Here is a 15003-nt window from a genome sequence, read left to right as displayed (position 1 = left end):
ATGCCTCCAGGCTGCTGATTCCTTCGGCTGCAGCTCTTCGAGCTCTTTTCCATCTATCCCTGTTGTCCTGCCTTGTTATGCCTTTTTGTACACCATCCAAATCTGCATTGCCTGTTCCTTGCTGTGCTGTCCTAACATGTGTGCAACAACACGTGGGTGTCATTGAGTCGTGCCTCCAAAGTGCATCCTTCCCTTTAGAGGGAGGTTCTGGACCTCACCAGAACACTGCTGGCTTCTGAAGGTCATTTTTATGTTGGTGATTGGGCACGGCTTCAAGATTTGAAGCGGTTCTGGGTCAGAACTTCCAGCAGCAACGCCTGGATCTTGCTCCCTCTGCTGCCTGCATCACCAAAGCTGGACGTGCCCATGAGGCTAAGCAGAATTCATAGCTAGATCATCAGATCGTAGGATGGTTTGAGTGGGAAGGGACCCTTAAAGGCCATCAGGTCCCACTCCCTGCAGTGCATGGGGAGCCTCCAGCAGCGCTCAGAGCCCATCCAGCCCGACCTTGAGTGCTTCTAATTCTCCTTACATGTACATAAAGGCAGTTTCCCAAGTTCACGGGTGGGACGTGGGAGGGGGAGAGGCACACACACGCATTCACGGAGTTTTGAAGGGAGTTCCAAACACGGTGCTGTAGCACCAGCAGCCACCGCAGTGCAGCGGGACGCCGCCGTTCCCCTCCCGCAGCGCGACAGACGGACTGACGAGGGATGCATGGATGGAGGGTCGGTCCTCCAGCCCGCCGCTCGCCGCTCTCCGCCATAGGGGGGCGCAGTCGGACTCGGCCGCTCTACGCGTCGCTCGGCTGCTCCGGCGGCGGAAGTGACGTCCCGCAGAAGAGCCCCGCGGCCTCCGCTGACATTTTCTCTGGCGTCGGGGGCGCGGCGGAGACCCGGCTCCTCCCGGCCGCCCATGCTCCAGCTGCTCCCCCCCGGGGGGGAGGCCAGAAGGGGCCTTCGCCGTTCAGGTGAGTCGAACCGACGCGGCTTGGGCTCTCCCGCCCTTCCGGGGCCGTGCCGCTTGCAGCCGTTACCGTTAGCCGGCGGCGGGTCCCGATCTCGTTCCCCTTCACCCTGAGGAGGAGGAGGAGGGAAGCGGGATCCGCGGCTGAGGGCTGTGGAGAGCGGGGCCTCTCGTCACGGACCGCCTGGGCACGGCTGGAGGTCCGCGAGGCCTCGCACGGCGAACCGAAGCGACGCGTTGTGCCCGGCTGGGGTTTGCCCGAACCGAACCGCTGTGCTTCGGCTGCGGGACTTTGACACGCTGGTGTTTGCTCTTACGTGGGAGAAAGTTCAGCTGGTTCGTTGCTTATCTCTCCTTTCGTTTTCGTAGGGTTTAACGGGCTGCAGGTGTGCTTCCGAGCAAGGAGAATCTGAAGTTCGGCTGTGCTGCCTGCTCCTGTTTGAATGAGCAAAAAGGCAGACTGCACAGACTGGTGATAGCTGGGCTATGTCTGCTCGGTTTCAGGCTTGTAACTTTGCACTAATAGTTGCTGTCAGGCAAGTTGAATGGTATGTTCTCAGGTATGCTATCAGGTGTTGAATGGCTGCTTGGTGGAAGGTGTTTGTCCTTCTTTTAGTTGGGAGAGTGGAAGTGGTAATGAAAGCCCCCACCGTGGTTCAGTAGCATCAAGCTGTGAACACGTCTTGGTTTATTAACTGTGGAGCTGGGCAACTTGTGTTGGCATCTGTCAGTATCTTTGTGCAGCTATAACTGCAGCAGCCGAATTAGACGAGGTCCTGATTGTAACTACTCCCATACTTACAAAGTATACTTACATATAAAGTGCCTCACTGCGTTTGGAGGGGCTGTAACAATCAATAGAACAGACAGGGTTGGAAGGGACCTCAAGGATCATGGAGCTCCAATCCCCCTGCCACAGCAGGGCTAATACTAGACCAGGCTGCCCATCCAACCTCCAGGGATGGATGGGGCATCCACAGCCTTTCTGGACAGCTGTTCCAGCACCTCACCACTCTCATAGTAAAGAACTTGTATATAGAGATGCTGTGATTAGGTGTAAGTCCTGATTTCTTGTTTTTGCTGGCTGTAATTTTGTAATTTTAAAGAAATGAATGAGCAGTAAAGACCCTTAGTCGTCTTTTAAGTAATCATCTCTTTAAAAATGTAAGTTTTCTTCCTGAACAACCCGCACTACAAATAGACTGTAAGTCTTCTCAGGTACTTCTCAAGCATAGAACCAGATAGCAGTTCCACTCCTAGGCATGTGCTAAGGTATTTCTGGTTTTCTAGGAAAGATTTTAAAGTGCAAACAATATTATTTCTTGCCCAAAAACAGCAGGCAAACTGTTACATTCAAATGTTTGTTTTGAAGTGCTTTATGTTGCTTAAATCTATCAATAATTTCACGCTTGACCAATTGTAATGTGCTTAAAACAGGGCATGGTGCTCTGTGGAAGTGTTCATCCTGCCTCAGTTAATATCTGCGGTTGCTCTTTCTATGATAGAAGAGCTGAAGTCAGGCAGTCCCAGCCGTGCAGCTTCTCAGGGAAACGCTGCCTTTGTGGACTGAATGAGTTTGTAGCAGCTTGCAAGGAGAACAGTAAGTTTATGTGGAGTTCAGATCACAGGTAAACACACAGTACAAAAGCAATGAGGTGAAGTGCTGTGAAGTCATCTACCTGTGAGCAATAGTTCTCCAGCAGTTCTCTGAGTATTTCATGTGCCCAGTGATCTGGAGGAGCTTGGTGCTGGTTAAAGAAGCTCCAGTGAGGGTGGTTGTGTGGCTGCTAATCAGTGCTGCTTTCTGGAGTGCCAGTGATAGTAGTGTTTTGTCTGGGTGACTGTAGGGGCGAGGGAAGGTAGTGCATGAACATAGGCAGATAGTATTTATGCTCAACTGTGAGGATAACATTTCTGATTCATTTTTAAGCACTTACATTTTTTAATTAAAACGTGTTGACTATTTCTGTTTGCTTTTGAAACTAATTGTTGGTTGGCTAGCATATAGGCATCACAAAAAGTTGCAATGAGAAATTCCTTAGAAATCAGGAAGAGGAAAGGACTGTGGTCTTGCACGTTCAAGAACGTGATACGTGTCTTAGCACGGCCTGGCCCTCTGTATTTGCACTTGATAAGTGCACAAAGGCTGCCTGCTTGGTGAAATCTGAAGGGCACGAACAGGTTGGGAAATGATTGGAGGCGTTAAGCTGGGTGCTGGGAGAAGGGAAAGGAATCTGAAGACAACCACGAGGCAGTTGAGAATGGCATACGTGCAATGGTAACCACACATGCAAACCGAGCTCTGCTCTAACTGATAAAAGGGAGATAGGAAGGATGTTGGTGTGTGTTTGGTAAGTGGTCAGATCATGCTGGCAGCTGACAGTGTGGAGGAGGTGTGGGATTAATGAGGTAAGGTAGGACTAGATGAACTAAGTGCAGATACAGAGTATCAGGAGGGGCTTTGAATGCTAAGCATTTGGGAAATAAGTTGATCAGTACAGGAAGAGAAATAACTGCCTTCTTTGTCCTGATGCCCATCTCCTTTATGGTATTTACCTTTAAAGTCCAAGTTTTCCCATCTTGCTTTGAAGTCCGTAACTAGTTTTGTTCACTTGCTTCACTATCTCTTGTATATTATCACATCAACACTGCGTTCCACTGAAAATGCATGTGCCATGCAGGACCTGGGAGGTTATTGCCAATCTCAAACATCTGTTAGTGAGGTGTGAGCTTCCACACACCCTGCTGAAGTGGCTCCTGGGTGCATGAGCTGGGTTTGGAGCTGCCTGCTGTTGCGGTTTTACCTGGCAAGCACTCAGCGCTGCACAGCCATGTACTCACCTCCCCCTCTTCTACAGGAACAAAGGAGAGAATCGGGGGGGAAAAAAAGATAGAATTCATAGGCCGAGCTATGAACTATTTACAAAGAGAGAAAAGAAAGAGAGAGATAACAGTAATAAATATGTTGACACAATAGGTGATGCACAAAGCAAGTGCTCACCACCTGCAGACTGATGCCCAGACAGTCCCTGAGCAGCAGCAGCCTCCCCTGCCCAACTCCCCACTGTTCTCCCTTTTTTGTCACATGCTACCATGCAGTGTAGGAGACCCCTTTGGCCAGTTTAGGTCAGTGTGCCCTGGTTCTGCTCCCTCCCAGCAACTTGTGCCTCCAAGCCCTGCAGCTGGCAGGATAGTATTAGAAGCTGAGAAACTGTCCTTGGCTATGTGCAGCACTGCCCAGTGACTGCTAAAACATCCGTGTGTTATCAGCTTTGGTTTTCTCCTAAAGCCAAAACATAGCATCATATCAGACACTGTGAAGGGGGGGAAAAAATACTGTCCCAACTGAAACAAGGACTTCTGATTACACTCTGGCCAGGCCGTTACCACTGAAAACATCTAAGTGTGAGAACTTTTCAAATGAATAGATGTTTAAGCAACCTGTATTTCACTTTCTGTAACGTCTGTTTATGTGTCGATGGTACTTTTAGACAGAGCTGGATCAATGATCAGTTTATGTGCATTTGACTAGATGCCTTATGAAACTGTAAACGTTGTCAGAAACTCAGCAGAAGACTTAATAACATATTTAGCAGATCAGAGAGAAAGATTTAAGCAGCATAGTTGCAGGCACATATCTAGCGCCTCAGAAGGGGCACTTGGAAAGAAGTTCTGAAACTTGGTAGGTTTTTACTGACCTGAACATGCTTGAGTAGCAGCGGGGAACCAAAAATGAAACAGCAGAGGGAGAGAGGGACTGGCTTAGTGCTGGGAAAGAACTCTGTGCTCTACGTGCTGCTGTGTTGTTTGCTTGTCTTGTTTCCTTGTGTGCAGGACAGTAAGGAAACTCTCAGTTTTTCAGTGCATGAACTGAAGCTCAGCAGGTAACGAATGGTTGTGCCCTTAACACAGCTGAGCTGCTATGACACTGGAATCTGCTGCAACAAAAAACTGCTGCATTTGACTCTCGAATTTGAGATCTAGAAAATAACTTTTACAAGTGGGCAATTCTGATCATAAAGGAAGCTGAAAGATGTAAATAAAAAAGTGGACGTAGCATAAGTATTAGCCTCAGCAGCTGCTTTATCATAAATCCATCTCTGAACTAGACTGGAGTGACTGATGCAGTGGCACTCAGTTATTGCTATGAGTTAGAAATTAAATTTGTGGTTCATTGCTTGTTGACACTTGTTTGTGTTCCCTCATTACAGATCTGATCAATGTGAGTAGAGTCGGTGCAGTATGGCAGTTTCTCCACGGATGTGACTTTGTTTCTGCAGCTCAGGCACATGTTGATTACTCATTCAGGACTGAAATGAGATGCAGCTCTGAGGTGTTGCTGTTACACCATTGCAGATGCATTAATGAAAGCACAGGGAGGTCAAGTAACGTGCTGTGGTCATGTGGTGAGTCAGCTTTGGATTCGCTGTGGTCCAATATGGCACCCATTTTTAAGAGGGTATTTAGTTTTTTATCAGTTTTACCACTTAATCTGCCTCTTGAATATTCAGGATAAAATTTAATTAGAAAAATATTGAACAGGCTTTAGCCTTGTGATAGTCGTCTCCAGTAACACAGCTAAAAGCTGTTAGTACCCAATCTGAGAGCTTTTAAATCATAAGAACAAGTGGTCGCTTCAATTAACTCCAAGTATTTAAGACTCAAGCCTGTAGTTTTGCTTCCATATACTTGGATTTTACCTTTGACTTTTCAGTGCAACTTCTGCAGTGTCCTGCAGAATGCTTTTCAGCTTTTGTAAGCAGGCAGACTGACTATGGGTGGATAGTGTTCCTGCTGCTTTTCTTGTGTAACGTCTTGTTTCCTTGTGCTTGGTCATCACTCTTTCAAGCCTATTTTGGTGAAAGCAGATTTCACTTTCGTTCATCCCAAATGAGCAGAGTCCAAGTGATTCACAGTAGCAGAGCTCAGAATAACTAAACACCAGACTTTGTCGTATCAGTTGTCTGTGAAATGATGTGTCTTCCACCATATCAGTAATTTGCTTTTCATTGAGAACCTTACATTTTCATGGTACTGTTTGGCACTGCTTGCTCCAAACAATATTGTCTAACGCAGTGAAGTGAAAAGAAGGAAGTCAACATGATAGCCACATAAGGTTAGGATAGTATGTGCTGTGTCTTTCTAATCAACTGGTAGTCTCCTGACCCCTCCATTTATTTTCCCACTTCCTGTTCTCTGGGTATGCCAGCTCTTGCTATGGAGAGGGATCTAAGTCTGCTGGCACAAGCAGAGTTTTGGGGAAGAAGTGGTGATGACAAGGTCAGGGAGTTGTCTATTAGTTCCACATACTCTGATTGGAAGACAATGTAAGATAAGATGTTGTTCTTGTTTTTTAGGAAACATTCTGCTAAGGAGGTAAGCTGGAATAAATTCTGATAGCCTGAGGCCTCGTTTTGTTCAACAAGATGTCTTTTGAAAATGTAGTTATCATTGTGGGAAAGAACGGGCCTGTGCCCATAAGCTGAATGGCTGATAAATACAGTTTGTGCTGTCAATAGCTGTGGTTTTCACAGAGCTTGTAATGTCTTTTGATTAACACTGTAGGGGCTGTGAGGAGCTAAAGCAGACAAGCATTTCTCTAACCATTATTTTTTAAAAGCCAGTGAAGCAAGTTTTACTTTGCGTGATTTCACTTACTGGCATTAATAAGTTATCTCAAAGGTAATTTACAGCATTTGGATCCCAGGCCATGCTTTATGTACAGGTTATTTCAGCCTACTGTCACAAGAGAAAATCCAGAACTTGTTGAGCACTGGAAAATTAAATCAATGAACTCTAGAGAGTATCATGCCAGGGTTTTTAATTTTGGGGGGATTATGCAGCTACAGACCTCATGCAATTAGAAGTTAGTTGATAACAGACTCTTGATTTCTCCTTTTTGTGTTACAAGATGATGCTTTTTCTACTTTTTAACATCTGTAGTGAATTTCAGTGAAATTCATGTGGAATTCATAAATCTCCAGCAGTAAGATTTTGTTGGACATAATACATCAGATCAGTGGTCTTTTTTTCCTTCTACCTCTGCTTTTGCTAGAAAATTTGTACATATATATCATTTACATGTCTTCTACTGACAATTATTCTTAATTCTTAAGAAAGCTCTCCCAGCTATTCTTAAAAGAACAATAATGCAGCAAATCATTTTAGGATGCATAGTGCTTTTAATTAAGGGCACGTGGGGATTTTTTCCATTAATACCTGCACAGTACCAACTACAACTACCATCTAGATTCTTAGTTTGTTGTTTTTTTACTCTCTTTATAATAGGTAACTGGGTGTTCTCTTAGATTTAACTCTTCAAGTCAAATATATGCAAAGCCTTCTCTATGTTTACCAGTCTTTCTGCCGCTCTTTCAAAGCGGGGGTCAAATTTCTTGAGGTATGCTGACTAGGAGTAAGTGTAAGGAGTATCTGATAATGACAGCAGTGTTAAAGACATCATTTATAATGCACTTGGAACTGGCTTTTGACGCGGTTGTGTTTCAGAAATACCCAGACTAACTTTTGACCATTTTTTAGAATAAATCTGAGTGTACTTTGCATCGACTTCTTCATCTGCTGTTTGTCAGAAGCTTGTTCTGAATTAACCTTCTCCTGCACAGTCCTTTTTCCTTCCCATGCTTTTTTCTCCTTCAGGTGCAGGTTGTGCCACAGTCCACCACTAATTCTGCCTGCGTCCACAGATGCCTGTGGTTTCTATGTCCTGTGAGGATTCCTTTTTCTGTTGTTTTGTTGGAACAGTTTCTTAGGAAACCTGGAATGGGGTGCAGTGCACTGGGTTTTGTAAAGGTGCACACTAAAAGGTTGGCTGTCGTTCTGCATGTGGTCTTGAGTTGGGTCCAGCAGCACAGGTGAGTTCTTTTTTAAGTAAGAAGCCAGCAGGTTGTTTGCACTGGAGCTGTATCTTCTGCTTATTGATTACTGATATGACAGACAAGTGTCATGAGCACTTCGTTCAGCAGAGCACACTAGGCATGTTAAGACTGCATTACACATCTGCTAGACAACAAAATCAAATGTTATGTCTTCTTTTTGAGCATTTTTTTGACCAATGCTTTGGTGCCAGGAACGGCCCAGCAGCAGCTGATGGTTAGATGCTGAAATTTCATAATTTGAAGGCAACATGCATTACCTTTAGGGTATTCAAGGCTTTTTTTTTTCCACTAGTATTTCTGTTACAGTTTCATGTTCAGCATTTAGATCTTGTACAACTAGCTTAATAGTTAAATAACAACAAGCATTAATAGCTTGTGAGTGTGAAAATGACCTGAGGACTTGTTTTGACTTGTGTAGCCTTCCAGACTTCGTGTAGAACTTAGGCCTATCACCTAATTTCTCTTCTTCAGTTGGCCAGATCATAAAATAGTTATGTTGCTGCCAGATTTGACAGGAAGATACTGTGTTTTTGCCTGAAGCAAAACTGCTGCTGAATGACAGTTGGTTTTTTTTTTTTGTTTGTTTAAGCTTTAAAATACCCCAAAGCTGATTTTTTTTTTTTTTTTTTTTTCTTCTATGCCAGCATGTAAAACAGGCTGCTTGTGAAGTACTTGCAGACAAACTGTATGGTTGCTTAATATCTCTTTGCTAACTCAGCTTTGTTATAAACAAGTGGCTGTCATAAACTCATGCAGTGTCTAGTTTGATGACTTTCTCTTGATGACTTTATTATGAGATGCAACAGACAAAGGGATCACCAACATCAGCTAGAGGAGTAGTGCAAGATTGTGCAGAGGTGCAGATCTTAGCATAAGGTAGGCAGGCAGTCCTGTTCCAGGAAAGGAAAAGTTGCAAATAATTGCCGAGCAGCACTTCTCTATTAAAAGTGTCTGTGCTCCTGTTGTCAGGAACTGACAGGTTATGATTTGCTAGGCCCAGTGACTGGTCTGGTGCTCCCCTCATTCTACACCTGTCGCTGCTGTCTGGTGTGTTCACTTAGCTCTCCTGAGCTGTGCTTCTCAGGCCTTAGTCTTCTGTAAGGTGCAGAGCTTCCTTCCAGGGAGCAAGGCTACAGAAGGAGCAGCAGTGGGCAGTTCTGCCTCATTACAGTGGCAGCAGACAGCCAGAGGGATTGAAGGACTCATGGAACTGGAACCTGTGACCCATACCACTCACTGCTGCTTCAAATTTTCCGAATACCAGTAGGGTACAGAGTGTTCGTTTGTGCCTGCCTAGGATAGATCTGCTTTAACTTTCCTGGAGACAGCAGTGAAGTGACTAGTAGTACATCAAAGCTGCATTGTTGTTCTGATCTGTTTGAAGCTACTAGCAGATAACTACGTGTGTGATCACTTTCTGAATAGAAAGCAAATCTCCACTGTGGCAATCAGGATTAATTTAAGTGTTTCCACTGTACCCAAACAACTTAATATGTGGTATTTTTGGGAGCATTACTTTATTGACCACAGCAGAACAATAGGCCAACGTTTCCGGTTGATCTGTTTAACAGGCTATTTTAGTCTCTTGCATAAAATGGCATGAATCAATGGAGGAAGCACAGCATGCATTTATCTTGAGAAACAGAAAAATGGGGGTAAAATGGGGTTTTGTTAAACTACAGTTCCTAGGGGGAGATGGTGCATCTGTATGGCTATCCTTAGTAAGTTGGTCCTGTGCAAGAAATGTAGCATAGCTATCCCAGTATTGATTTCTTCAACTGGTTTTGTTGTTGGAATCATGATAATCTGCAAATTAATCTCCCAAATTTTTAGGAACAGGGTTGGAAAAATTACGCCTCTGGCAACTAATGGAATGTAGAGTGCTGAGGACTTTAAATCACTCGAGAAAAACAGTTGCACTTTGAGACAGAAATGATATTGTAGAAGATTAAATGCAACCTCTGTGCCCTTGTCTGTGTGCTAATTAATTTATTTTCACAAGCACAGTGATTTTGTGGAATTCCAGTGCATCTGGTGTATGTTTCTGGAAGCCTGTGTGTCAGCTGGTAAAGTAACTGTACTGGTAGTTACAATTTGCTTGGAAGAGGCAGAACATGTGCGTTTAAATTACAATGTGTAGACCTGTATTTAAATGTGAAAACTTGTTTCTTGTTAACGATGAAAGAAATGTTGCTTTTCAGGGTTGCTAAGGATGCTTCAGAAGCCTTTGCTTTAATACGTGTAGTTTCTCTTCTGTGTTGTATAATTTGTGTATCCAGCCTGCTGAGCACTCAGTAGGAGCAGCCTATTTTTAACCTTGGTTTGTTTATGCAAAACCAGTTGAAACAGAGCATTAGTTTAATCCTTTCTTCTTTTGTTTCACACCTCAATTCTCTTAGCATGTCTGTTGCAAAGGGTCTTATTCTTTAGGATTGCTACCAGGCCTGATTTGTGAATCATCTGATAAAGAGCCAACTCCACTCCCAGAAATGTGCCTTAGGTAGAATTGTATGCTGGTGAGTCAGCTTCGGGGCAGCATTTTCAAAGGAACGCTATATAAATTACACAGTATCCATGTGGGGGTGGCTTAGTGTTATGAGAAATCTGCTCTAGAGCATCGTGCACACATCCACACAGAGCTGAGTCAGTCGGCTTCAGTCAGATCGAGTGCTGCTTGCACTTCTGTTAAGTGCAAAGGTATGTGTGACACTTAAAGAAAATCAAAGGCATCTTGTAAGAATGTACTGTATCCCACAGAAGGAGAAGGAATACAAAAGACAGCATTTAAAAAGACCAGAAAGCATTGGTACTTCCTCCTTTGTCATGATGCAGAATAGGTTTTTTTTTTTTTTTATAGCAGTCTAATAACTTGATTAGTTTTAATGTTAAGGAAGCAAATTGGGGTAGAAAAGAAGGCATGCTAAACATATGGGTAAACCCAGAAAAGTTCAGGCAAATACTGAGAAGCAGCCAGTCGGTTGTACTCCACATCTTCAGAATCTTGTGGTTCTCTGTCAGAAAATCTGGTGTTTGCCAGAATTTTCCCTTTTGTCTTATGAGGTGGACCTGAATGTTATGGCCAGCTCCTCAGTATCCAGGCCGTGTTCTGTGTCTGTCCTTTCTCTCTCCCTTTCCCTTAGATGCAGAATCCATCGAGTGCTTGGTTCAGTTCTTGCTGCTCTTGCCAGTGTGTTTATCTTATTAAAAGGAAAAAAAAAAAGAAATTGGAAGAAAAATCCACTATTTTTTGAAGTGGTATAGGACTAAGTAGCATACGTTTGTGCATGACTCTTTTACCTCTTATTCCATCCATGCTCAATTGCTTTTGGTAAACATGCGATAATCCACTGGTAATGGAAATAATTGTTTATGTGAATCTGAGTCACTGTATTCTTCAGTTCCATATAAATAGAAAAATATTTAGATTCAAGTGAAGGCATTGGTATCTGTGACATTGGAACTGCAAGATACATTTCCTCTGGATGGACCTCTGTAGCTCTGTATTCTAAACAAGTAACTCCTGTGCAGCACTGCAGCTTGATTTCTTGTTTATGTAGTCACAGTCCATACTTTATATTCACTTAGGTGAAAATGTAGGTAGTTTCTCATTTTTCAAATTATAACTTGTAATGAATGACTTGTGGTGTGAGGAGGTGGGTTCCAATTTTCTTTTTCTGTCAGTGCTAAAATGGTATTAAAAGACAAAGTTTTGCTGTATATGTTATAAAAGTTCTTAGATGTAAGAGTGGTCACAGGCAAGGAAAAGCAGTCTTCGGGGTGTGACTGGGCATGGTGGTAGTTAAACTAGGTTCCTTTCCCATAAAAAGGTTGGAGCTGGTGGTCTTTTGAAGTTCCTTCCAGTCTGGGCTGTTCTGTGAAATGTGTCAGTAGTAAGCTAAGCTGGCTTTTAAGAGAAAGCTGCTGCGAGGAACTCTTGTTCTTCTGTCTACAACAGCTGGTGAGGTGAGAGGTGATTTGCACTTTGTGTGTGTTGGGCATTCTTTATCATGGTCAGTTCAACTGCACCCGAAAAGGTGATGTACAATTAAAGTGAAGCTATTGTGATGTTTATTAAGTATGTCAGGCCTTATCATGTTCTCTGATGAAACTAATTTCCTAATGGCATGACAACTCTGAAAAACATTTATTTTGCTGAGAACAAAACAAGCAAAATCCCATGAAGGATGTATACATGTCCAGTTATTGACTGATAAAGAGCGTGCATACCATCCTTGATACAGCTCTGTGTGTGCTAGTGTTTATTAATAGTGTAAATTTTACAACAGTTGTTCTCAGAATTATTGTTATTCAGGATCTACTAAAGTTTACATTTCATTTCCTGCTTTTTAATCCATTTTTTGTCTTCAAAAATCTCTTCTCAGATGAAACAGTGCTGTGAAAGAAACTCTTCAGTAGCCCCTCCTGTGCCTAGTTTGAGCTCAAGGTGTGATGGGAGCAAGCAGCAGGTAGCTTTCCATCAGATTTATTTTTATCTGAAGGGATAATTTGTTCCTTGCCTTCATTCCCTGGTCTTATTGCCAGCTCTGGCAGAACATTTTTTGTCTTCTGGTTTTGTTTTCTTCTGGCTTAGTGAATTTACCCAAGAAACAGCAGGCCCGCTTTGGTACAAAGGAGGGAACAGGACTGCTCAGTTGTGAGTGGGGGTAAAAATAGATCTGGACTGGTGGCACTGAGCTGTTAGATTGGGTGGGCTGTCTGCTGAGCTGACCTTTGGAATCCTTCTGGCTTTCTTCACAGGAGCACATTTTTCTAAGAGTACAGATTATGTGCCTTTACAAATGACTGTGTGGTTTAAAAGTATCTCCCATGTAAAGCTGTGGGTTGATACTTAAAGGTTTCTGCACACTGGCACTTTGTATGGTTAAAAAGTAAAATCTAGCACAGAAGTTCTTATAGAATTGCTGTGTTTTTTTTTTTTCTTTTGTATCTGCATAAAAAAAGGAATGACATTTCTGAGCAGTGTCTAATTAAGTATCCATCTGTGTCTATAATCATCACATTAATTATTTTTTCGATGCTATATTCTCCTTTCAGAAAGAAACTGGTCTTTCTCTAATTCTACCTCAAGATCACCTTTTTTTCCATGCTATTATTAGAAAAAAGAGGGGCAAGAAAAACCAGGACTTTTTTAGTATTCTTCTTTATGATCTGTGTATTTCTCAATCAGAACTAAGTCAGTTTTTTTTCTTTGATTTGTTGCTAGGAGAAAGATCTGGTCAGCATCACCTCAGTGTGAGGAAAATCACAGTGCAGGTTCTCCTGGAGGCCATTCACAAGCATGTGAGGCATGCAGAGGTGGTCGAAAAACAGCTGTCATTGATTTGTGAATGGCAACTCTCGTGTGACCAACCTGGTGCCTTCTGGGCTGGGGTCAGTGGCTGTGTGGGCAGTGGGCTTGCATTGCCCTTGATTTCAGCAAGACCTTTGCTGTTACGCTCTTGTGGTCACATCAGTGAGACACAGACTGTTCCTAACAACCTGGACAATGGGATGAGGTGCACTCACTGAGTTTGTGTATGATGGCACGCTGCAGGGAGGGGTTGCTATATTGGAGGGCAGGCTGCTTACTCAGAGGGACTGCAGTGGGCTGGAGAAGTGTGCTGACAGAAACTCTAAGAGCTGCAGCGTAGCACAGTGTGAGGAGAGGCTGGGACAGCTTAGTTTGTTCAGGGGAAGCTGGGAGAGGGGGAGGGTGGTTTCTGTCTGTGAACATGCTTAAAATCTGACAGGACAAGCTGCAGCCAACCTGATCCGATCAGTCCTGAGTAGGACAAGGAGGTTGGAGCAGACACCTCTGCACCAGCTTCTTCGTACAGAAAGTTTCTGTGATTCCATTACTGTCAGAACTCGGACTGTTAGAGCTTGGGTTTTTTTTGGTGTTGTTCACAGAATTGTTTGAGTTGGAAAGGACATTTGAAGGCCATCACTAGTCCAGCTCCCCTGCAACGAACAGGGACTTCTACAGTTACGTTAGATGCTTTCACAACAGGAGTTGGAAGAGATCTGGCATGGCTTGAGCAGTCAAAATAAGATCCTACTTAGTAATAATAAAAAGCTTCTTTTCATAATTATGTTCTTATCAAGGTCAGAACACGTAGATGAGACTTGTTTGGTTTTTTCCTGGCTGGTAGGCTAGCGAGATGGAAAGTCAAGTACTGATATTCTTGTTTTCCCTTTGGGAGCTCTGGGGTATATGATGTTCCCAAATAAAGACGTCTGTGAAAAATGAATCTCTCGTTCATTTTGGCTGCCCTTTAGCTTTGTGTTGAGCTCCATCCTCTGTGCTAATCTCTGTTCTTTGTGCTAAAACGATAGCTGGGGCGAAAGCAGTTCTATGGTTCCCAGCTTGGACTTCAAAATGCATTTCTTTGGGACATCTCTTTATGTATTTGAGCAACCATATTTTTCCTTGCATAAGCAGAAATCAGATTTCAGAGTTCTTGGGAAATGTGTTTTTCTTTTCAAAGCATATTACCACAGGAAAAGCCGGGAGTTGCACTGGCGTATATTTACTGCACACCCCACTGTCTGTAATTCTTGGCAAGCCATTTAGTCATGTTTCACTTCAAAATGGGAAAATTATTTGATAAGGTGGATTTGCAGATGAAATGTGTAGAAATTCTGTTTTTATTAGAGTATTGGGATGCCTTTGTCTCAAAATATGCAAATTCATCATGTGGGTTTGTTGATACTGTGCTGTGGCCAAGAAAATAAATGGGCTCCTATGTGATATTTATTACCTACCTTAAATTACCATCTCCATAAATTCTTTTTTTAAGTTGCTTTCAAGATAATTTTGCTCAGTGCAAGTATTGGGGACATTTTCCTTTATATACACTTGCCTGTGTTTTTTTTTTTGCTGTTGCTGTTTTTTTATTTTATTTTATACAGTAGATGTAGGGTTGTCATCCCTGTCTTTCTTGTGTTGTCTGTTACTAAGTTTTCTTTCCATAACTGGTATTTCCCATAAATATTTTCATAATTCTCTTGCATCGTTTCATTCATTAGCCCGAAGGAAACACAAGCTCTGTTTTAATATTCTTTTAAAAATGAAGTTTCAAAGTGAGATGGGGCAAATGGCACAGTAGAGAGCTTTTGACAGAATCTTTCTAAGTCTTGC

At 43.0% G+C, this 15003-nt stretch overlaps 1 protein-coding gene across 3 annotated transcripts in view; it reads left to right on the top strand.

Moving 5' to 3' along the window:
* The first annotated feature begins 826 nt into the window (after positions 1-826).
* CZH18orf25 (chromosome Z C18orf25 homolog) overlaps positions 827-15003 on the top strand; it is a 43216-nt gene continuing 29039 nt past the window's right edge. For 2 of the 3 annotated variants that reach the window (XM_048931627.1, XM_048931629.1), the window contains exon 1: positions 827-970. The gene's annotated coding sequence lies outside the window, so the exon portion shown is untranslated. Of the gene's footprint in view, positions 971-12244; positions 12329-15003 lie in introns of all 3 variants that reach the window. The other variant, XM_048931628.1, reaches the window with a different exon arrangement.

Source organism: Lagopus muta, chromosome Z (genome assembly GCF_023343835.1).
Source record: "Lagopus muta isolate bLagMut1 chromosome Z, bLagMut1 primary, whole genome shotgun sequence".
Taxonomy (NCBI): domain Eukaryota; kingdom Metazoa; phylum Chordata; class Aves; order Galliformes; family Phasianidae; genus Lagopus; species Lagopus muta.
The sequence above is the reverse complement of the archived record's forward strand: the minus strand, read 5'-3'. Positions and strand labels throughout refer to the sequence as shown.